The sequence below is a fragment of the Schistocerca cancellata genome, chromosome 4 (assembly GCF_023864275.1).
Source record: "Schistocerca cancellata isolate TAMUIC-IGC-003103 chromosome 4, iqSchCanc2.1, whole genome shotgun sequence".
NCBI classification, from domain to species: Eukaryota; Metazoa; Arthropoda; class Insecta; order Orthoptera; family Acrididae; genus Schistocerca; species Schistocerca cancellata.
This window is the reverse complement of record NC_064629.1, coordinates 369,339,577-369,363,659: the sequence shown is the minus strand read 5'-3', so window position 1 is coordinate 369,363,659 and position 24,083 is coordinate 369,339,577. Positions and strand designations below refer to the sequence as shown.

The window sequence follows — 24,083 nt, the reverse complement described above, 5'->3', positions numbered from 1 at the left end:
TAAATATAACAATGGAGAATCCAGATGGAATAATGACAATTTTATGAAAAGGATAGATTGCTACTCACCATGTAGTAGAGATGTTGAATCGCAGACAGGCACAACAAAAAGACTGCTAAAAAAGTAAGATTTCAGCCAAAATGGCGTTTTCTGAATTAGACAACATACACACACTCACATTCACGCGAACAGAACTCAGACATAAGTTTTCTTTAATTTACGTCTATGGTCACAAACTTTTTGTTAACAAAAAGACGTAAATTAAAGGAAACTTATTACATATACGGGTCACTGTTTTTTCGCGACGATGTCGCAGCTTGTGAAGGAACTCAGACACATGTGACAACTGTCTCTGGCTGCCGGGACCAGACCTCGGCAGCGTGCACTGGACTGTTCGGTGGGTGCTCAAACGGTTCGGTGACGTGACTGAACTGAACGTCGTATTCACGAGGTACTGCTACGGACAGCAACGAATAAAATAGCACCTGCACCGAATTACGGTCACATCCCAGTCTGGAGGAGAGCATTTATCGACGCCTACGGTTGTTCACAGCAAGGCGTGCAGGGAAGACAATGGTTAGTAGAGGGGGATGCACTGAACAGTTCAAAACTGGGCCGCCCTCCGACATGACGCGCTCTGTAGTGCTTCATCTCTGAAAGACCCAAAAGCCCGTTTTACAGTAGCGTCTACTCGTGGTGGGAGCGCGTCACGTGCCCATGTGTAAATCACCACCTCACGAGTGGATCATTGATGCCAGTGATCAATTGACAGTGCTGAGAGTAGAGATCTAAAATCCTGAGTATGTTAACTGGACACACGAAGAAACGGGGGACGGCTGAGTCAGTTTACCAGCTCTCGCCGCTTCCACTCGTGTTATGGTAATAGATTATCTGTCTTCTTAATAAGTGTTTTACAGTTTACTTTGTTTTCGTGACCCATTGGGAAGGCTGATTGAGGATCTGACACTTGCTCTCTGTAAGGTATCTCGCCAGACAGGTCAAATACCTGAACACAAATAAATAAATAATTAAATTAGGTTTTACAACTCTGGCGCAAAGAAAAGTCATACGCTGTGCACAGATGAGAACGTAAACAGATATAAGTCTAACGAAAATAGTTTCTACAGGTAAAGTTCATCTCTATTGATGGAAGAAAATTGTTTAAGATGGTATTTTTTGGTGCTTAGAAAGAAACAAGACACTAGAGGTAGAATAAGTATTGTTTCATGTTTTTATATGTATTTATCTTCTCGAGCAAACTGATGAGGTGATTTTGTAATGTTTGGGCTACACTTTTCCTACTCTTTCAGTTTCTAGAAGAGAGGAGGATTTACCGTGCACCTTTGTCAGCAGCATTCACATTCACATTCTTGGCTTTGACTATTAGTAACCTCGGCTATCATTGATAATTCTTTACTCCAACTTCTGTAAGGCTGTTGGTACCTTATAGCGTCACTTTTACAGCAGATAGCACTCAGAATATCCACAATTTTAGTCCTGGCATATAAACAAAAACGACCACTCGTGAGAAGGGAATGCCACGTGCAGCCGAGTGAGACAAGGAAGTTGCTCGTATAGAAGGGGTTTAAAGTAGACAAGACGTTTGATCTTAACATTCCTTTCTTAAAAATCATCCTCTTCTGTTGCTAACAGCCATATATCAAAACTCCCTACCTCTCTCAAGTTTTGCATTATCGTGATTGTGAGAGGCGGCCGTCTTCTTTTATGATTTTCGCATCCTAAAACCCCAGACTAGTACTCGATGCTCTATTGATCCTTTCATCACGGCAATGTGGATTCCTTCTCCATTCTTTTCCACCTCAGCTGATGTTCTGTCCCTAACCGACTATGTCGACTTTACATCAAATTATATCCTTCCTTCCACTTCTTACGGTATTCCGTCTGGTACCGACTTGCAGTAATCGTTTAGATTTGCTTACTGTCCGATTGTGCCAACTACGGCCATCCGGAATGGTCAACGTTGCAACCAGCAAATAGGACATAATGATCCAAAATTTTGGGTGTGCACTTTTATGAAAACTTGAACTGGAAGAAGTATATTACTGAGATTCTTAAACAATTAAGCTCAGCTACTCTTGCGCTTTGTAGAATTGCTAGTCTTGGAAACAAACGAATCAACCTCCTGACATAATTTGCTTATTTACACTCAATAATGCCTTGTCGAATAATTTTCTGGAGTAAGTCACCAGTTAGAAAGAAAGTACTGATTGCAGAAAAACGAGCAGTAAGTATAATATATGGTGTTCACTCGTAGTCGTCATGCAGGTACATCTTCAAGGAGTTTGGCATTTTAAGTACACCGTCACAATACATATTTTCAGTAATGAAGTTCATACTAAATAATCCATCACAATATGAGAAGAGGTGTGATGTCCATACCTACAACACTACAGGAAAGAATGACGTTCATTACCCGTTATTAAAGCTGTCAGTAGTGCAGAAAGGGGACCAATATGCAGCAACAAAAATTTTGACCCATTTGCCCAATAACATAAAATGGCTAATAGGTAACAAAGGAAGTTTTACATCTAACTTAAAATCATTTCTCCTGCACAATTCCTATTATTCCACGGACGAACTCCTGTTTCAAAACTGGTAGCGCGGAAAAAACCTTGCTTTTAAGTGAATTTGCACGAGTATGTCTAAAAAATAACGTGTTCATTAATGATAAGAGGAACCATGTATACATATTCTGTACTCAGAATCGTTCAAATGATCTACGATACATGCAACCAATTAACCAACTAACTATTGGTCAGAAATGCTCGCTCTGTAACAATGGTGATGATTTGAAGATACGTCAGGTGATTATGTGGATATGCAGACGATTTAACCCCAGGAGGGACTCCCGGCTCACACCGAGACTCTTCCTCATGCCTCGTCGCACCCAAGTAGACCTAATCCGTTGCGAGGCTCACGAGAAAGACAGGCCGCGGCGCGTACGTCACGAAGATAGTCCTGAACTCGCTCGCTCGCTCAGCTCAGCAGACAAAATGCGTTTCTAAAACTGTTTACTCGGAGCTGGGCATTTAACTACTAACGAGAAATGCATCTTCCACTGGAATCTGCTATTATCAAGTCTTACTGATTAACAGTACTACAGCAAAATTTAATTTAAGATCAGTACTCGATATAAATGGTATAACGGCTTGTTTATAGCATTTAGTCTCTTCTGCTTAACAGTACTCATTACATGCTGGAAGTGGTGCCTTATGCAACTGATAATCGTTTTATCATGATTTTATTTTTATTACGTAACAAATTATAGTTAGGCCCACGGACTTCCCACCATTATAGGACTAATAACAGTAACATTCCATAATAGCGAATTCCAGTAGAAGATTCAGTTTTCGTTTGTACGGACACGCCTAGTTGCTAGTTAACAGGTGTACAAACGTAGTCTGTCTGCTGATTTGAACGAGCGCAGGACTACCTTCGTGACGTACGCGCCGCGGCCTGTCTTTCTCGTATGCCTCGAATCCGTTGCTCGTGACGTCACGGTGGGCAGCAGTAGCGCGCCAGTGAGACGAGACGGGGAAAGGTAGCTGTGTAGTGACGTAAATCCGGCAGCAGCAGTGGCTGCGCGAGATCGCGAGGCAGACGGACTTCGCGGAAGGAGGCATCCCTCCAACCCCTCCCCCACCCCCTCCCTCGCCTACTGCCCCACCACAGATCTTTCCGGCGGCACCGGCGCCGGCTGAGGCGTGTTTGGCGTTCAGTCGTGAGCCGCCAGCCACGAGCAAACCAGCTGATTGCCTGCCGCCTGCACAACCACAACAGGTACTTTGCTCTGGCTTCGCCTCTTCCTTGTCATACTCTACGCCACTAAATTCATTCTCTCTCTCTCTCTCTCTCTCTCTCTCTCTCTCTCTGTGTGTGTGTGTGTGTGTGTGTGTGTGTGTGTGTGTGTGTGTGTGTGTGTGTGTCCACCACGTTCGTTACTACTGAGTTATATGACTGCTAGTAATCTGTAAGTGGTACGTCTTACATCGTTACGTATGTCTAGTTAAATGAAAAGTGGCATCTATTGTCCTACAATAGGCGCATAGCCACTGTACATGTTGGAGTACAGCTTTAACTTCAGTGCTTCAGCTGACTGTTGGGACATCTTTACTGCCAAATCAACGATGTAGAATTCATTCACAGATACAAGTATACTTCTCATTCACATCACAATAAAGGTACTCCCACAGTCAACTGAAGATAGTGAACTTCCGTTTCACTAATTTACCGTACGGCGTCTAAGTAAATTTCAGTGTTGAATTACATTACAATATTTTTAAACACCGAATACTCATTCATAAACAAACATCTAGGCCTTGTATACTCTTGTATTTGATGGACTTTGTGGTCGTAATCAGGAATTCCTGATACCCCCCTCTCTATGCTCTAGTGCTGCCTTCTTCTCTGATGTGTTGGATTTGTCAGTTAACTATGAGTTCATTTCGTTGTCGACATTTATCAAAATTGACCTCTGTAGCTACCATAAAATCAGACTCATCTAAAACTTATTCAGTTTCTTAACGAGAATAGCTGCCGTCTCTGGGGAGTTCTCTTATTTCACGGAAGTTAATTGGTGCAGTATTTAATAACTGACTGAAAAGTGCTACTGCTTAATTTATAGTAGTATAATGATAAATCTTACTTTTTAAACACATACTATGTGGCAGTTTCTTTCAGAATAATGTATAATACTACTAGAAGACGTACATATTTTCGCCCTATTAAATATGCTGCAAACGGCAATGCGGGAATGTCACCACAGGGGTAAATAAAATAAATTGTGCCGTCTTCACCGGGAAACATAAAAATTCATACAAATGTAAGTCTAGATCGGCCACAAATTTTTGTCTTTGCTCTGTTGTTTGAAAATGTTCATTCGGAGGGCAATAATATAAGAAACGTTTTTTGTCACCTCTGTATGTTGTCGATAACGAGGCTTCGTGCGTTCGTTTCCTTACATCACACCAGCTGCCGGGTCATCTGTGAAAACGTCACGACTACATATGGCATACAAAGGGCCTGCAAACAACACAGTACATCATATAGAAGCAGGACTTAGATATCAAAACCCACTCCCATTGTCCACAATTCGAATTAATCCATGAACTTTCGTATACCAGACGCCTAACGGATCCAGTTATATTTTTAATATTAAGTGGATTAATTTTTTCGTACGTTTGGTAACAAAATTCACAAGAAATCGCAGCGTCTTACACGTCCATCACCTCACCATAATAAGCTCTTATGCGATACGTACAAACAGAGAGTTGTGTTCATTGCTATACTTGTCTGAGAGATTTGTTGATTATGTCGCATCCAAGCTGAAGATATTTCTTACAAACGAATATACCACCCCGTTTGGTTTTTACAGTTGCATGTCGAGAATATAAGTGCTACAACAGCGTCACGGGAAGAAGCATTCCCTAAGCAGCAACGACTGCCTCGACTGCCTGTAATGAACAATACACCAGTCACCTCTTTCGGGTACCAGTAATAATGTGGTAACAATGAACTCATTGTAATCGGTGTGAATTAGTACAGCAAAGCGTCACAAGTATCGACTGATGTCGAGTGGTCACAAAATCGATCTCACGTGCAGTGGCACGCGACACGGGCAGGCTGCTCAGCTCTGCGAGGTCTGCTGTAATTGCCGAGAAACTAAGTTCGGCTGAGCGATTTACTTCCTCCAGTACATTGCATCACGTCATTCCTGTATTACAATCATTTGGATTTGAGAATTATGAAGGAAAGATATCCCTAATGTTATTGTTTACTGAGATGAGGAATAAACTGAGATGAATGATGAGGAGAACAAGGTAAATTTAGTTATATTTTAGTGTCAGAACCGGCCAAACATCTTGTCTCTACGCTTTGTTTCTTTTTCAGGTTACACTTGATAAGTTTTAGGATAACAATTAGACAGTAGTAAACAGAAAGTACGTCATTTTAAACCACCAGACAGAAAATGCACAATATACGCTTACTGTTTAGTGCAACATAAAAACGTAAAGGCTGAATATGCGTGTCAGCAGTTCGTGATCTTGTGGTTAGCCTTACAAACTGTCGATCACGGGGTCCTGGGTCCGATTCGCTGAAGGGTCGGGGTGTGTATGTTGTCCTCATCTAATGTCATCGACGCGCAAGTCGCCGAATTATCGTCTCGTAAAAAGAATTAGACCAGGCGGCCGAAATTTCCCAGAAGGGGACTCCCGACCGAAAATGCCGTATCCACATTTTGTTTGTGTACGTGTGGCATTCCACTGTAAGTGTGGCTGGCTTGAGACTGATGAACTTACTTTTTCCTCCGTATGAGGTACTCCGTCTTCTCCACAACTTAATCGGTATAAATTACTTGACGCAACCCCTTGTAAGAGAGAAGTAAAAAAAGACAGGACATTTAACCCTTTCGTGGTTATGGGGTACATATGTCCCACTAAAGAAGTACGCAGGTCTGAGCGTCCGTATCTCATAGCTGTCTAGCGCTAGTATGTAGCGAGATGCTTTCGGAACTCGGGAAAAAATCCTACGGACCATGGGGAAGATGTATAGAAGGCTGTGAGCGATCAAATGGGGCGTCGTGTGTTTATAGTGTGCCTGTCTCACGAAAATCAGATCAAATCACCATCTTCTCCATTCCAAGAATACTGAAGTAATTAATTGTAGTTTCTTATAGATCATAGACATCGTTTTCAAACGTTACTACGCACCTCAGCAATTCTACTGCTTTGTACATAATTTGTGTGTAGAGGGACGTATATGTTCCAGAAAACTTTATAGAAAACATTGGTGTGTGGCACGTCAAAGCCATATTCAAATGCTGTGTTGAAAATTTGTCGAGGAGGTCGTTGCTGCTTAGGGAATGCTTCTGCATGTTTTTCATTTTCGGGAGAATAATTGTGTTTTGTTACTGTTCTTTATACGTTTTTCCAAATTGCTATCCTGATAAAATCGTTCTAATATTAAAAATTTAACTCTGAAAATCCTAGGTTCACATGAAAACGAGGATCTAGTTAGGTTTGCGGGAGACATGTTTCCCGCTTCATCGATTATCAAAATCGGGCAACTTAAAATTTTTTTGGTTGTGAAAGAGTATTATTTATCAACAAGGAAGACAGTTTTTGACCTTATATATGTCATACAAATGTAAAATAAAATTTAACCGTGAAAGGATTAAATACATAGAACAGTGTGTACGCCTCCAGATCGTTGTTCACACTATACATCAAAACTCAGGATCACATACGATATGCAGTAGATGCTGATATGCGTTGGTCTATGTTTGGCGAGACTGTGTAGAGCAGAGTTCCCTAAACTGTGCTCCGCAGGAAACAATTAAGAATTCCTCGGAAACTTATTAATAACTTGGCCTTTTTCCCTTCTTTTGACGATACTTTTTTCATTTTATTGTGGTTTCTGTGTTATTAGTTATGATTTAAAATTTAAGTAATCACTGAATAAAACAAGTTTTTCTCATTGTTAAAAATTTAACTAACCTTCATAATAAATAAGGTGTTCCATCGAAGTACCAGGATTTTCAAAGAGTTCCGTCTGAGGAAAAGTTTGGGAACACCTGGTAGAGTGACACCGTGCCAGATGCCTGACAAACAAGTCACGAGTGTGGAAGCTGTGAAAGAATGTGGAAGACGCCAGTGCTAATTTGAAACTGTTGTAAGCGTGAAACTACTGGGAAAGTAAAGGCGAATGCCCTCTGGCTGGCCAAAATAATTGAAAATGCGCGCAGTGAAATGGTGCAGCAGTGCCTTAAAACGACGAATCAACATCCCACATCTTATGACTTGGACAGTAGGAAAGACAACAACGAAGGTAATACTAATATACAAGACTTTTTTAATGAGCTGGAATATTAGTAATACTAAGCATTTACATAAGCGCAGCAGAATTAGAGTGACAGAATGAAACTTTTTTATAGTATTACTTCTGATTTTAAAAAAATAGTGGAGGACCGGAACCTTGATATAGATCATCGCTTGTTTGGGAAACGCTCTGTCATCCAAGCTTTTTTATTTTAATTTGGGCCTCCGACATCACCTTCGAGTTCGCCTAGGTAGCTGTGCAGCCAGCGCGGCGGATTGCTAAACGAAGGGGCCCGGTTTCGATTCCCGGCAGCGTCGAGATTGTCTCCGCTCGGGAGCTGGGTGTTGTGGTGTCCTTACTTTCGTACCGTCATAATTGACAGCTGAATAAGCACAGCCGAAAAGCCAATAAATTTAAAAAAAAATTCCGTCTGAACCACCTTACTCTTGCCGAAATCGCGTTCCACGGCGATAGCACTTTACTGAAGTAATTAGCTTTTCAAGGCGATCTACTAAAATATTTTTACTTCTTGGTTGTTTCGAAGGCGAGTTAAGAAACTCTGGCTGATACTTTGTCTATGCCGATGAATAGCCAATCTTCTGAATGTTAAACCTGATAAAGAGTGACTTACTGCCAGGAATACAAAAATAAAATAAAGCCTTGTACACAATGAATTATGTAAATTACTAAAACAATAAAAAGTAGACAAAATGAAAAGTAAGAAGAAGAAACAATAAGATTCCTAACGATCTAAAATCTATAGAGATCTGGCAACAGAACTTCATTTAAAGATATCATTTATCGTATTGGTCTAGTCATTATGCGAACTTTTTCTCCACCTAATTCCAGATCTTGTATTGCTCGATAAAGGTAAAATGGTAGGTGCAGGATGCCACCGCATGATATGCCTCACAATATGGGGGTGTCGCTGTGCAAGGTCCAAAATGTTTATCCATAGTAGGAACTTTGTCTGTCAGCATTCACACCATCTGGAGAAGACTGTTGTAGGCACGAATTTTATTGGGGATGCAGAAGGACAGTGTAGGTTATCTTCAATCAGGAAGATTCCCAACAATTAGTAATAAAATGATATTTATTAAAATTGGAGAAATACTCAACTAAAATGATGCTTCTTCTTGTGAAATGTCCATTACAATTAGATGTTTGAAATTATTACAAGTCCTGCCACTGCGGCTCTGAATGACGCCTTCGTAGAGTCCACAGCTGGCCTTCGATGCCGACGGAACCGTAAGTCTCGCACACGACGGAGCAACACTGCAGCTTGTAGACTCGGCGCACTGAACAGAACTGTCCGCCGTGGCTCAATGCTCCGGTATTTAACGAGGCATCGACCAGTCGCTATCCACACATGTAATGCCCCTGGCGGACCTCGGTATAGTTCGTACTGCCGACCCATACAGCTGCTGCGCTACGAGTGGAGCCGCTAAGCTAAGCGCGGTGCGGCACTCTCTGGAGTCGTGAGTACCGTCTCCACAGATTTGTTACCCACAGATGCTCAGATGTGGAGGCAACACTGTGTGGTCTGTCCAAAGAACACTATATTTTAGTGGGAAATATGGCAGTAAAGATTTTTCTTTTTTTATGCGAGCGCTATAAAATATTTAATGTAAGTCATCGTTTTCAACACTTCAAATAAATGAACGAAGCAGTACAAAGTAATATTAAAAATAGTGATACAGGAAACACGCATAATAGAGCCTATCGGAAAAGCCAGGACTATGTGGAAAAGAGATTGTTTGGTTCTGTAGTTTAGAGGAATTCTTGCCAGATTCTATGTTTTTTAGTGTATAATCATCGTAGCACATTTTGTCATAAACTGTTATATGCAGCTGTAAAACATTATATTTTTTCATTTGAAGTGCTTTATTATTTTCTTCATACAAGGAATTCATGTAATACCCTGCCTAAAAAGTATGAAACGTTCATGATGGTCATATATAAGTAGAAAAGCATTTGTAGTCTGAGATAATATGACAAATATTCCCTAACTGAAGTTTTCTAAAAATAGTTTTCTCTCTTGTAAGAACGTAATTTTCTAAGATTATATCGTAAGAGGTGCAGTAACGACTGAGGAATGCCGTAAGTTTTTATTCTGTTTATTATTTGGATGCCCTGAGGCTTGGAGGGGAAAAAATGGTCTGCTAATACATTCTGGCACTTCCAGCCGTCGAGCCAGTGTATACGAGACAACACCCTACCCACACATGCCGCAAACCACCATACAATAATCTCAAGAGCTATTTTAGGAATTTTGATGCGGTTTTCAATAACAGATAGACATTTATGAGAAAGAATTCTGTATATAATGTATTACAGCCACGCCACACAAGTGGTCCGCCGTAGATACTTAGTACCGCCCGTGCGAAGCCGGGGAGGATTGCTGTTGTTAATCTAAGCTCCGTCTTCTGGCCCTGTTGGATGATTCAGCCGGCCGCTGTGGCCGAGCAGTTCTAGGCGCTTCAGTCCGGAACCGCGCTGCTGCTACGGTCGCAGGTTCGAATCCTGCCTCGGGCATGGATGTGTGTGATGTCCTTAGGTTAGTTAGGTTTAAGTAGTTCTAAGTCTAGGGGACTGATGACTTCAGATGTTAAGTCCCATAGTGCTTAGAGCCATTTGAACCATTTTAGAGTGAAGGGGGAGGTTGACCTTGAGCTTGGGAGTGATCGGGCAACGATGTAGCCTGGGACGGTGATCAGCTCACTATTGCAGTATATATTCTATTCAGCATTTAACATTCCACTGCTCATTCAGCATTTAATATTTCATTGTTATTTATTTCCGAATTTTGCCACATTTGTTTCGTTTATTATCTGTGTTGTTATTGTTAAAGATTGAAAATCATTGCGGGATATCACCCCTAACACTTTTGTAGTTAAACAATTGTATGTTTGTAATATCTTTAACCTATCTTAAATTCTGTGTATTCCCCTCCAAAACAACTACAGATGACTCGCTTCTGGTTCAATGATGATCGACATGTAACTGTTTATATGGTGAACAGAAGGGTACTCCAAACTGAAGAAGCTCTCGGGCAGAAGAGGTTTATACTACACCATCCAAATAACTTCACCCGTAGTGTTGTGCACACTTTTCCTATTAAGAGGGCGCCAATAGCCCTCCACCGGATAACGTATGTCAAGAAATGAGCACCCGAGATCGTTACAGAATCAACAGAACTTCTGGTTTAAGCCTTCCTTGAAATCAGAGCACTACAGTCCGTCCTGGGGACGATGCTACAAATCGCGATTTGTGTTTTCGCGTGTTAACGACGTTAGCTGCCTTCGACACTTCACAACTTCAGAAAACTACTGAGACGAAACGAAAACGGCTATTGGAGCCAGACAACGGGTATAATTGGTGCCATCATGACCCACGACTTGCAGTCGGCCATAGCCAGTGGATTCAATAGTTGCGCCGGCCGGTGTGGCCGTGCGGTTCTAGGCGCTTCAGTCTAGAACCGCGTGACAGCTACGGTCGCAGGTTCGAATCCTGCCTCGGGCATGGATGTGTGTGATGTCCTTAGGTTAGTTAGGTTTAAGTAGTTCTAAGTTCTGGGGGACTGATGACCACAGATGTTAAGTCCCATAGTGCTCAGAGCCATTTGAACCATCAATAGTTGGCGGTAGAGCCTCCTCCAAATCTCTGACGAAACGGAAATCGTGTACCGTTCCTTTCCTTAACCTATTAATATTTTCTAACCTGAAGATAACGGTACCACGTCGGCGTTTACCAGTGAAATATATAAGGGATCTCCCCAGGCGTAGGAAACATTCCTTAATAAAAAAAAAAATTGAAAAAATCAGTAAAATGTTTTGTGAGATGATTTGTCTAACATTAAGAAATTAAATAGATTAGAGAATCGTTTGATTCGTCTCATTTATTGTAATGATATCGAGCATCACTCAAAGGCGTGTCAAATGTTTCGCTAATTTATTTTGTTTCTTACTTTTGGACAAATCATTTCACAAAACGTATGACCGATTTCTGCTCTTTCTTTTCTTTTCAAGTTCTGTTCTGAAAGATGGTCTTATTAAAATTCATTTGCTTTCCTAGCGTCTTCTGTATCAGCAATATCGTGAATTTAGTACTTGAGTTGAAGGAGACCGTTTTGTTAGTTGACTATCACATCAATTTAACTTTTTACGCGAAAGGTAGCTAGGTCTTGAAAAGATAAAACTTTTTGACACATCATTTTGGCTTCCTAGTGAATGCTGTTCTCGAAATGTGCTAAATTTAGTACGTGATTCGAAGGAAGCTATTTTAAAACTAAGATATCACACCACTGCAACTTTTTTACGCAAAATACGTGCACTTTAGAGAGATGAACTTTTTCACACCTCATGTACATAACTAGCAGTAGCTTATCGTAAAATATTCCATTTTGCCGTCAAATCGCTAAGGTTTCCTTAATTACCGTGATACTTTAAAACAATTTTTCTGCGCAAAACTAGACATCACGCTGCTCAATGTGATACCCATTTGTCCATTGACCATTCTTCGTCGGATAAAAACCTATTGTTATAGGGGACCTTGTTTCCGCTCCACTCAAACATCTGACCAAAAACACACAAAAAAAATGGTGCTAGACTGGGAGTCAAGGAAACCAACGACGTAGATGAAAATTTGGTGTTATTTATAAGTTAGAAATTATTGAACATAAGTTTCACAAAGCCGTCGAAGCAAAAAGGAAGTTGTACAATATTCGTTAATTACTAGTTTCTTTGCTCGATGCTGCGTTTAACCTAGTTGCACTTCAAATTCACAGTGCATGTGCTTACCTCGTTTCAGGGGCATACGTACTATTTAAATCAGACCTTGACGCTAAGTTGGCTGGTATGTAACATCATGGCCCGATTCCAAAATACACAAGGAGAGCCAAAAGTGTTCTCTTAGCGCCGTATCTTCGGCAACAAAGACCTCTTATTCACAGGCGATCGTCTTTTAAAGTCACGTAGCGCGTTCTCGCACCCGTTCAATAACGCCACCAGCCCTTTTGTGATAAAAAATTCTGGTGTGTGGGGCACTTCTTAATCCGAAAGAGTCAGGTGACTGTTTCTTGTAAACGAGAAGCTGTAGTGTTGTAAACGAATCGGGGGCAATGAAACACTGAAAAACAAATTGGCAAGGAGGGCGACTTTAGAGGAATGTGGCATGGCATTGCCTTATTCTAAGGTAGGAAACGAATGACTTCATGTAGAACAACATCGACACACCGGATGACTGGACGCCCTTCCAGAAAATCGTGACTGGAATCTACACATAGCAGCTAACTTCAGATTACTTTTGTGAATTATTATGGCAGTTTATTAGCAAAATAATATTTTTGTTTCAATGGTCATGACTCTAGATACAAAGAGCATTAAGAGTGTAGAAGTACAGGACAAATCACCAACACCAACATTAAATTATCACCAGTACACAGATATTGAAATCGCAAGGATAAACAACAAAAAATATCTTCTCACCTTACCACATTAACAGAAAAGAAACAGCTCATAAATAATCAGATACCTGGCAAACCACAAACTGTTTAAATTAATAGACCACAGTCCAGTTAGTCAATATTAAATACATACATCTATGACAACATCTCTACATATGCCACACACTCATTGACAAACTAAAAAAAAAAATTCGAACCACTGCTCTCACGTCCCCTTCCACTCACATCACCGCTGAGCATCTAACGCATCTTCACCATTTTACACTCACTGACACACACACACACACTCACACACACACACACACACACACACACACACACACATGTTGACAACCCTCACAACATACATACAAAACGAACACTGTGCTGAATGCTTGATACTGCAGTAATTTTTTGCTTGTGATGTTTTTACTAAAGTGAGATGAAGTGGAAAAAACGATGGAGTGTAAGAAAAAGCGGTTTCCAGAAGGACGAAAAAATGGCGACAGGAAGGGCACCTGGCAACCCTCTGCGACTAACACTGTCAAATCCAATAATTAAAGATACGGCGCAATGGCCTGGACGCTGACTGCGAGGGCATCAGACAATAATTTCAAAGATTTTAGTTCTCGGTTGGTCCTATAAATTTGTTCTGTTATTTAATTCCCCATTCGTCCCTCACAATGCCTAGTGTTTCTAATAATATAAAGCTTCAGTATGGTCTGATATCACATTAATTAGTATAGCCCGCTATGACTGCCTGGATGACTCAGTTTTTAGAACGGAGGAAGACCAATGCACACCACCTTCAGTAGGAAGAGGTAAGGCAAACAACAGTGCTGTTAAAATCATCTCTGGAGCTGTTGAGCGGTTAATTTGTAACATCAGTTTAGGGACGCGCTGACGAGGAAAAAACACCCGTAAAGTTTAGTTCGGAAAAAACTGTAGAAATACCGTGACGATGATAGCCGATTGAAAAACAGAGCAATTACAGTTACTCAGTTTTATTACCACAGTCACAGAATATATGTAAAAATTTCGTACGCTGAGTCCGCTGTTCTCTCTAGTATATTCGTTTCGTATAACACGATCTAAAGGCGGAAAGCAATGGCATTGCTGTGACGCCTGCGCCGAGGTATGCCAAAGATTAAACATTAAGGCGTCTAAAAGAATCACTGCCGAGGACCGGCCACATTGATTCGTTATATCATGGAGTAACTATGGAAGCTACCCGCCTCAGCAGCCGAAGCCGCTAAGGCACGCTTGTTTATTGACGTTCTGCTCGAAGGTAGCCAGTTAGAATTTTCGTTGACAGCATTTGGACAGCCGTGAAATTTTTTACTTTCCGCCTACGTCCAGGACCAAATTCTAAGCCTCTCCGCAGCGTCTCATTGAGTGAGCGAACATGACGCAGTTGCTGGTGAGCCGTCCGTCGGATGGAAACGTTAAGCTTGGTGGTCACCATTTGCTGTTCGACAGGAGCAGGGTGAGTCGGCATCAGTTTTCACATTCCTCATTACTTCTCTCGTTCGCAGCTACAACGCAAATAAAAAAACTTAATATGTGCTGAACAATCACTTACACTCTATTGATCCACTTAAGACACAACTCTCACACTTTACGGATACAAGGAGCCATTGTGCGCAATAGCAGAAAGTCTTTTCAGTTAGGTGGGTGAGGAAACGAAATGAAACATTACGGGTTTAGAGGGTATATCATGTTATTTCAGTGACAACAATGTCAAGTCAAATTTAGAAAAGAACTTGGCAGTATGAGCCGGGTTATCAGTACGAAGTTGCACTCATTCTGGCCTGGATGCATGCAGTGATCCGATTGGGAGAGGTGTCATATAGCCACTGTATCTTCTCCTAAACTATGCTGGTCCACAACTGTTGCAACTAGTCCTTGATTTCATGGATAGTGCTACTAGAACAGAGCTGGCTTCCAAGCGGATACCACGCATGTTCTATGAGGAACGGATCTAAAGCCACGGGATTTTCCCAACATCACACAGACAGTTCGTAGAGACACGTTCCAGGTGTGGGCAGGAATTATATGTTAACAAATGACACAATAATGGCCGGCCGGAGTGGCCGAGCGGTTCTAGGCGCTACAGTCTGGAACCGCGCGACTGCTACGGTCGCAGCTTCGAATCCTGCCTCGGGCATGGATGTGTGTGATGTTCTTAGGTTAGTTAGGTTTAAGTAGTTCTAAGTTCTAGGGGACTGATGACCACAGCAGTTAAGTCCCATAGTGCTCAGAGCCATTTGAACCATTTGACACAATAATGATGCGGCGTGAGACGTAACACATGAGGTCGCAGTATGTCCGTGGCGTTCCGTGGTGCCGCCAGAGTCCTCTCAGTCACTACCAGCCGTGACCTTACGTCATATCTCAGGGCTCCTCACACCATGGAACCAGAAGTAGCACCGCTGCGCCTCTCCATAAACACTGGAAGAATGGGACCTCTCAGCAGGTCAACACCATACTTGCCGACGATGGGATAGTACCAGAACTGCTGTTCATCTCTGAACACAGTGCTACAGCTGGATGCCCGCTTACACACATTCAAGACGGATTTAGAAAACATCATTCTTGTGAAACACAACTTGCTCTTTACTCGCACGATGTGTTGAGTGCTATTGACAAGGGATTTCAAATGGATTCCGTATTTCTGGATTTTCGGAAGGCTCTTGACACTGTACCGCAGAAGCGGCTTGTAGTGAAATTGTGTGCTTTTGGAATATCGTCTCAGTTATGTCACTGGATTCGAGATTTCCTGGCAGAGAGTCCACAGATCGCAGTAATTGACGGAAAGTCATCGGGTAAAACAGAAGTGACTTCTGGCATGCTCCAAGGTAGTGTTAAAGGCCCCTTGCTGTTCCTTTTCTATATAAACGATTTTGGAGACAATGTGAGCAACCTTCTTAGGTTGTTTGCAGATGACGCTGTCGTTTATCGACTAGTAAAATCATCAGAAGACCAATACAAATTGCAAAACGATTTAGAAAAGATATCTGTATTGGGCGAAAATTGGCAATTTACCCCAAATAAGGAAAAATGTGAAGTCATCCACATGAGTGCTAAAAGGAATCCGTTAAACTTCGGTTACACGATAAATCGGTCAAATATAAAGGCCGTAAGTTCAACTAAATACCTAGGAATTACAATTATGAACAACTTAAATTGTAAGGAACACACAGAAAATGTTGTGGGGAGGGCCAACCAAAGACTGCGTTTTATTGGCAGGACACTCAGAAAATGTAACAGATCTACTAAGGAGACTGCCTACACTACGCTTGTCCGTCCTCTTTTAGAATACTACTGCACGGTGTGAAATCCTTACCAGATTGGACTGACAGAGTACATCGAAAAAGTTCAAAGAAGGACAGCACGTTTTGTATTAATGCGAAATAGGGGAGATAGTGTCACTGAAATGATACAGGGTTTAGTATGGACATCATTAAAACAAAAGCGTTTTTCGTTGCGGAGGAATCGTCTCACGAAATTCCAATCACTAACTTTCTCCTCAGAATGCGAAAATATTTTGTTGACGCCGACCTACACAGGGAGAAACGATCACCATGATAAAATAAGGGAAATCAGAGCCCGCACTGAAAGAATTAGATGTTCGTTCTTTCCGCTCACTATACGAGATTGGAATAATAGAGAATTGTGGAGGTGGTTCGACGAACCCTCTGCCAGGCACTTAAATGTGATTTGCAGAGTATCCATGTAGATGTAGATTCGCTCCTTAACCCCTCCTGACACGCACAAAGGACGATGCGGAATGACTTCACAACCCAACGCCTGTATAGCGGTTTTGTCAGCGTAGCAGAATGCGGGCGGGGGTTATCTTGGAGTAGTATCACTTCACGCAGTCTTCCTGGTCGTTGTTCTTGGGTTGGTTTGCAAGATGTCTCTGTTGTTAACAATAAATGTCACCAGTCACGTTTACACTTCGGGGCAGCTATCCGTGGTGCTTCACACCGCCGCTGTTTCACCAGATGGGGTAACATTATCTTTTGTGAATGCGCGAACTTCTTTATTTAGGAAGTTGCTGCTTTGCTTTGGGTCAATCGTTCCTTTCCCTAACTTATGTTAGCATAAAGACACCATTTCTCATCACCAGTAACGATACAGGACAGGAGTAATCGGTGTTGTTCACGGCCACCTGCTGATTTTTGTGATTTTGACTTAGAGCAAGCGATACCCACACACTCGATTTTTGAACCTTCCCCACTGCATGCATATGTCGCACGATGGTGACATTTTTCACCATCTGCCGCGTACACTGATGTGGGTCATTGTGGTTTAATGTGGTTAACCGATCTTCATTAAACCCCGAAGGTCTTCCTGAACGTAGAGAGTCACTAATGTCAAAACGATCCCGTCCGGTGGCGTTATCGTCATACACGGTGCAAATGTGTCTGTCTGTCTCTGTTTCTGTCACCCACCTACTGAAAACTAACAGAACAATATGTGGGAAACGTTCCGATTTCTCCACTTGGCACTCGATTTTCTAGCGTCCACAGCTCCAATCACTATCTCCAAACGTTAGAATAGCAACATGTAAACTCAAATAAAGTGATGGGGAAAAAATTGCAACACCAAAAAATAATTAACGTATAGTAATGAAAATCGGGAATACATTTGTCTAGGTAAAGTGGTCAACATTGCACGATCACAGGTTACTGTAAGCGCAAGATAAACCATTGCAAATGTGAAATGCTGGTACATTAACAACCTGTATACCCATCAGAATGTTGAATGCAAGCATGCAAACGTGCACAGATTGTCTTGTACATGTGACCGATGTCACTTTGTGGGATGGAGTTCCATGCTTGTAGCACTTGGTCGGTCAATACACGGCAATAATTGGCACCGAGACAGGATCACTTTTCATCATAAAACACAACAGACCTCCACCCTGCCCTCTAGTCCGGCGGGGTCAGGGATTTTCACCTGCCTCGAGATGACTGGGTGTTTGTGTTGTCCTCATCATTTCATCATCATCCAGGAAAGTGGCGAAATTGGACTGAGCAAAGATTGGGTAATTGTATGGGCGCTGATAACCACGCCGTTGAGCGCCCCACAAACCAAACATCATCATCATCACCCTGCCCTCTAATGAGCTCTCGCTTGACACCACTGAAGTCGGAAATGGTGGTAGTATGGGGTCACTGGAATGCATGCTACAGGGCGTCTGGCTAGGAGCCTTGAAGTAACAGATTTGTAACACTTCGTTGTATCACTGTGGTGCCAACTGTTTTTGAAATTGCTGCCGAAGGTGCAGTATATTGCATCAGGGCTATACACGGAACCACAGACAAAGATATGTTACTCTGTGACGGAACACAATGGTCTTCCCTCTCGGCAGTGCCACGTGGCCGGCCGGAGCCCGGTCTTCTTTCGACCGTACATTCTCCTGACCACCGCTGCTAGCTATCATGCACAGTGGCTACATTGCTGCCACGTCCTTCTGCAGTATCGCAGAAAGAATATACAGCTTTCGTAGCCCTATTACGCGACCTCGTTCGAGCTCAGTGAGGTGTTAGCAATGGCGTCTTTGTTACCTTAAAGGCATTCTTGACTAACATTAACTCACAGCGTCCAATCTCAAAGGTAACTAACGCTCACGACCGTTACAGCGTGTATTTAAAGCAAACCTGATTTGCATCCTCATAGTGGGGCTACCAACGCCTCTCTTATGCGACTGGAACGAAAACTGAAATGTGAAAGAGTTCGTGCCGGGAAGGGGATATATTATTGTTACATCCCACTTCTGACACGAAATGTAAAAGATTACGTGGTTCGGGGACGGGGAGAGAAACTTCTGACTCCAATGTTAACGTATAAAATAGCAGGGGAGGGGGAAGAAGGTTGTTAAATGTGCCACGTGGTGGCAGTGTGCAGGTGGTCGAGCGGTCAGGATTTGATGGTGGGCATCCAGGGCTGCCGTTAAATGAAAAAAAAAACAAAACAGGGAATTAAGTACAATAAAGAGGATATATTTCGATATACGGAGTACAAAAGGCGAGCCTAGGGTCGGAAGTTAGCAGGTCTAGGCCAGTCTAGGAGGTCGAACAATTAATTGAAATGGATAACGAAAGGGGAAGCGGTTCATGTTAACTTACATTGGTGGCAGAGGTCTCAGGGCGTCTCCTGTCAGCAGCTTTAACTGGACAGAACTGCCTCAGTTTTGAAAGGCAAGCGACTCCTGTCACATAGACACGGCGTGAGTTACTCTGGGAGAAACCTTGTAAAGATTCCACTGGGCCTTTGATATAAATTTTTTAAACTAATTCCCTAAAATATTCCTTGACTGACTGCCATCCTGTAAAGAATGAACATAATCTTTCAGAGGTAGAAACACGTCTACCAATTTTCGCTTTTGTCGCACAGTTCCTTCTTGGTGTTGCGATTGTTTCCTGTCAGTGTAGCAACAGTGAACCACAAATAAAAAGTGACAGTTGATAAATAAACCCATAGCAACCGGAATACCAACATGCAAAACATAAACGCTACGGACTTATGCACCAACCTAATATATCAAGGATCGTATGAACCTTAAGCGAATGGTAATTTCTTGTATTTTGCCGATGGATCTGGAAGCAAGGTTTACAGTTGCAGAAGCACGTTTTGGATTTCGTTGGAACTGCCAAAGTTAGTTCCATAAAAAATACTATCCGTAAAAAAATACTATCGATAATTTACTTTGTTTTACAGTTGTTCTGAGTGAATAAAAATTCAGCTTTTTTATTTATATGTTTAAATAAAGTTACATCCGGATGGCAGAATGATGAATCAAACCTTGTAGCTACCGAATACGAGTGCAGTGCATTAACCACAGCTCGACTTTGCTCACTCCAGTGTAGAAGTTATTCATTCTTTCAATACTTTCCACGTTCTCCTGGTGCGCTGCAGAAAAAAAATAGAGACATAACAAATTCTCCACTCAAGAGTATAGTCCAGTCAACAAAGGAAAATTAGGTGCAAAAATTCGTGTGGTCGCGAATTAGTACAGTGCTAGCAGGGAGTACCATGAACTACATACTAAAACTTCTGACCAGTGTTGTATGAGAGCGGAAGTCGCGGTCGTTGAAAGGTCACTTTTTTATATTTTTCTTGAATAACTCGAAAACTACGCCTTCTAGCGAAAATGTTTCCCGGTACAAAATTAAACCACGCTACATTTCCTACAAAAAAGGTGGTCCTCGTCTTTTTTTCTCTAGGGCTAATAGTTTCCGCACTGCAGCGGATCGAAAAATTGGAGTTATTAAAAACAGAGTTTTAATGTTGTATAATTAATGTTTATTGTCAACTGTAGTGGTTTAAGAACAAATATAAAATATATGTGCCACATTTAAGTGCAGTAAGACTGTGTTAAGGGATAAACTGTATTGTGGGGGTGTAACGGGGTGGAGGGGGAGGGAGTGGAGGATAGAAGCGTGAAGGAAGGGAGGTCATCGGATAATGTCATAGCTATCACTGGCGACGTAGTGTGCAGTCATGCTCTGAGAGTTTATTCTCCAGAAATTGTTTTAACATGGTATGCACAGGAAATGCTGGGCAGATACGGTCTGTCTGTGAACTGTAAAGCGAGCAGCGCTAGTTGTGAGGGAAGTCGCCTTTCCCGGAAGAACGCTGCAACTGCCGTACACGATGACTACAAACCAATTGCCCCTTTAACAGCGTAGAACAGTGTGCAGAGACTTACGTAGAATCAGTCCATATGCGTTTCTTGTGTTAGGATTATTAGTAACTCATATCTGTGTTCCATGTAGCATTAAGGTAATTCGTTGAAAGTTAACGGTTCTGGGTATGTTTGCGCACTGCGTCTCCAGTGAGTCATTCGGCGCGTTCCGGCGACCTGCATTCCTTCACGCTTCGTCTCCACCCCTCACCCTTCCCCTCCCCCCCTCCCCGCTGTCTTTCACTCCCACATAACATTTCATCTCTTAATGTGACTCCCCCCCCCCCCCCCCCGTAAGTGTGATGCACACTTTTAATATTTGTTCGTAAACTACTACATTTAAAACAAACATAATTTTATACCATTAAAACACTATTTTCAATATTCTGCGGCTTTTCCATCACCGGTAACGCGGAAACTATTCGTCCTACAGAAAAAAATGAATAGGACCTTTTTTGTAAGAAAGGTAATGTAGCTTAATTTTGTACTGCGAATCATTTTCGGTAGTAACTGCTGATTTCGAATTATTCAAGAAAAACATAAAAAAGTGACCTTTAAACGCCCGCCCACCCTCACGCTCACAGCCCGTCGGTCAGGATTTTTAGCATGTTTTTCATGGCACCCCGCCTACTGTTGTACGGAAGTTTGCACGTTCACGAATATTTTCCCCTATTCGACCCTCTTTTCGTCTTCGTTGATTGGGCTTGTAGAAACATGCCATCTTAATAGAATATTCAGTCATAAAGTCTTGAAAGGAAGAAGAGAAAATTTCCTCAGGAAAATTCTATGACTTTCCTGAAACACTGACACTGGCAGCAAAATATATCTCGTTTTCTGTGGATACAACATACAACAAACACTGAAGATCACACTGCACCATGCGTAACAACAAGATCACGTCTACTGCTGGAATATCAGCATCTTGAAAGCTCCTATATTCGCAATAGGCTTAGAACACGAGTGTGAAATTACACTCAGATCGGAAGGGACCCTCAATTGAGCGGCATAAAAGCCACATAGGATATTTAATCGTAGTGTAGCTATGCCAGCGGCATTAGGAAATAAAATTTTGAAGCCTTATACGTTATTTCTGTACCTGCAGCTTTTAAGGCTATGTTTCCCAAATCTTTTATTCAAATTCTGGGCGGAGCACTACTCCACTTTAACAAGCGTAGAGAAATAAGGTGTTCAGTGAAACACACATCCCAGCATTCGCGCAGAATAATTCACCAATGTCACGAGATATTTAAATTGGGATGGCCTGGTTTGAATCTCAACCCAGGTTCTTCCTATAACAAGTCCAACGTTTTTTTTCTCCAGTTTCGCTTCCAGATCTCCGTTCTAGAGAAAAAGTGGCTTTATATTCGCGGGGTTCGTTCACACTGAACAATGTACAATTAAAAAGCGAAAGGTGACTGCGCAAAAGCATTTCGTTTCATTTAGAGGCAGCAGTTAGAATTATTTCCTGATAAGTAGATCCCAAATGTACCATGCAAATGCGTGTTGCATGCAAGTTTGAATGTTTTGACCACTTGGTGAGTAAATGTATGTTTTCAAGACTTCATCGATATAACTGCATGAACTTAGACATTTATTACACAGATAATATCATTTTGCTAGCCCAGGTGCATATATTGCAATAACTCGCATGATAGCGCCCATTACTGATTTTTCCATATGAATTAAGCCATAAGTGCAGAACATGAGAAATTTCTCGAATTTGTCACAATTTTTAAACTTCTTAGTGAGCTCAAAGGCCGTAGTTCGGTTCCGTAGATGTCAATAGAAGTCAATATACTTCCTGCCAATAAATTTAAATAAAAAAGGATGCTATTGTTGTTCCTATGCTGAAGGTGGAGAGAGCAATTAAAACATTTTGTCCTAACCTAAACCACGTTAAATGTTTAGCTCATGCGCTACATCGCGTAGCTGAAATAGTATGTCTAAAATATCACAATATGATTATGTTGTTATCCTCCACAAACGAAGTAAACAGACGTACAAAATGCAAGGGCTCAATAATTCTGACAACATTAATTAAGTCGCATTCTGACTTTCTTCCTGATGTAGGTATTTATGATAGCATCTGTCCGTGTCGTCGCAGTTAGAGATATACTGCCAGTTTTAGCTTTGCCACCACAACCTGTTGTAACCAGGTGGCGTACCTGGATAAATGCTACTATCTTCTACTGTGATTATTTTATTGGTGTTAAGTCGATAAGAGGCGTGAATTACGCCAATTTATTGAAGTTACCATCCGTTTGCCTCATTCTAAAGAAAAATTCTAAGTTATTGCCCCTTATCTTTTTTTTCGTTTTTAGTTTCGTTTTTTTAGTTAGTTTTCGTTTTTCGTTTTTAGTTTCAGAGCCACTAATATAGCTTGCATTAAAGATTCTAAAGTGGCATTCAAGAAAACGGATTTGAAACAAGATCTAATTGACAACAAATCAAAGTTTGTACAATTACCTGAAGCAATAACGAAGCTGGAAGCCACAGATAACACAGATAATCTGACAATTATTAAAGAGGTTGAAAAATGACAATTATTAAAGAGGTTGAAAAATGACAATTATTAAAGACGTTGAAATATGACAATTATTAAAGAGGTTGAAAAATGGAGAAATGGGTTTTGCAGCAAAAGTTAATGTGAACAAACTTATCGGATCAAATCCTGGTTTTGAGTTTATGAAGTTGGTAAAAAAATTATTTTGTGGCGCAATTGTAAAAGGCTTTCAACTTGACTTTGTTCGAAATTTCTTCACTGAAGTAAGCACCTGTTACTTCTTGTGACGAAGAAAGGTCATTGTATACGTTCAAAAATGATGTGTCTAAATAAGCCTACGATCCTAAGCGAAGAAAATTTTGAGGAATTGGCTATTGTGGACTGTTGTATAACGGACGATCAAAAACTTTTCGTTCGAAGGCCATGTTATCACCTACAAGTCGGTCGGTGCTTATATACCTGCATCGAAGTCGGGCGGGGTTGCATATACGTTGCAGTGGCATATTTTTATTGTTTTGTCACATCATTGTGCGTCTTCTGATATGATACTGCACGAATGTATGCACATTTTGCGATCTGATAAACTACTCAGGACCTAGGAT

At 41.5% G+C, this 24,083-nt stretch overlaps 1 protein-coding gene across 1 annotated transcript in view; it reads left to right on the top strand.

The window, feature by feature from the left end:
• The first annotated feature begins 3,750 nt into the window (after positions 1-3,750).
• Positions 3,751-24,083, top strand: part of LOC126184832 (inositol-pentakisphosphate 2-kinase-like) — a 94,239-nt gene continuing 73,906 nt past the window's right edge. The window contains exon 1 of the mRNA XM_049927421.1: positions 3,751-3,801. The gene's annotated coding sequence lies outside the window, so the exon portion shown is untranslated. The remainder of the gene's footprint in view (positions 3,802-24,083) is intronic.